Raw genomic sequence first — 1,401 nt, forward strand, 5'->3', positions numbered from 1 at the left:
CATAGTTACACTGTTCTTGTGAGTTTCACTTGTTTTGACCATAGTTACACTTCCTGCACTTCCCTCAGCCCATTAGCTTCCCAGATAAGATCTAGGGAGTGTTATAAGGTCAAGCCTAATTATGCTAAGAGGACTGTGCCCTCTAAGCTGGGACTTGTTTGTGACTTTGCCAACAGGTCAGTCCGAGGCTTAACCCTATATCAGTTTCCCACAAAAGAACAGCGATGAGCAGGAGCTGGGAGCTCTGAACTTGCTGACCAGGACACCACTTGCTGGAAGAAACAAAGCCTTTCTATGTACCTAGGACTTGTAATTAAAGTTAAACAATGTTTAAATTCTCAGAGGGAGAAACAGCCCAACTGTGAGAAGAAAGTTAAAACAAACAACTGTATGAATTTAGATATCAATAGAGTTAAAATACAATAACAAACTTAATTAAATGTAACTTAGGAGTTTCTTCTATTTTGTAATTGGACTAATATGTAAATTACTACCTCCTTGATAATTTAGGTATGTTAATTCAAATGTAATAGTTTGCATTTTTAAATGTTAAATTTATTAATACATCTATGCTTCTTTTAGTTCCCAAACATACATGAGCATGTTACTCGGAGCAATAGATGGGACCCTCGAGAACTTTAAAATAAGGGAAGTGAAATGGTCTCCAGATCCTGAACTATAAAATACATACATAATGCCCAATCATAAATAGGCACACACGTATTAAAGAGTTAGAATGAGTCAAGTGGTAGTAGATGGAATCATAGTCTGAGGGAAGACTAACTTATCTAGAGAAAATGGAAAAGAGTAAGCAGCCATCAATAAGCAATAGGACCTTTGGTAAGTAGGGGGTGGGGGTTCATCTGAAGCCACCCAAGGGGTGCAGGGTGCCCTGCTTCAGGGGTGTGACTACTCTTCCTCACATCAGGAATATTACCATTTTTCTGTCCCCATGTTCACTAATTGAATTTCTGATTATAATTGGACTTTTCATGCAGCACTGTGTAATCAGAGACTGAGGTGGTCAGAGCACATATTTATTCAAGCTGTTTGGAAATTATTTAACTGTCAATTAATATATTGACAGGAGATCAGAGACTGCGCGTGCTCATACATGTGTCTGTCCAACATTGGGATGCTGTGCAGATAGTGTTTCTTTCAAGGCTAAGGGCAATATCCTAGCCCATGGTCGGCAAACTATGGCTCGCGAGCCACATGCGGCTCTTTGGCCCCTTGAGTGTGGCTCTTCCTAAGCCTTAGGAGTACCCTAATTAAGTTAATAACAATGTACCTACCTATATAGTTTAAGTTTAAAAAATTTGGCTCTCAAAAGAAATGTCAATCGTTGTACTGTTGATATTTGGCTCTGTTGACTAATGAGTTTGCCGACCACTGCCCTAG

The sequence above is a fragment of the Myotis brandtii genome, unplaced genomic scaffold (genome assembly GCF_000412655.1).
Source record: "Myotis brandtii unplaced genomic scaffold, ASM41265v1 scaffold590, whole genome shotgun sequence".
In the NCBI taxonomy this organism is placed as follows: Eukaryota; Metazoa; Chordata; class Mammalia; order Chiroptera; family Vespertilionidae; genus Myotis; species Myotis brandtii.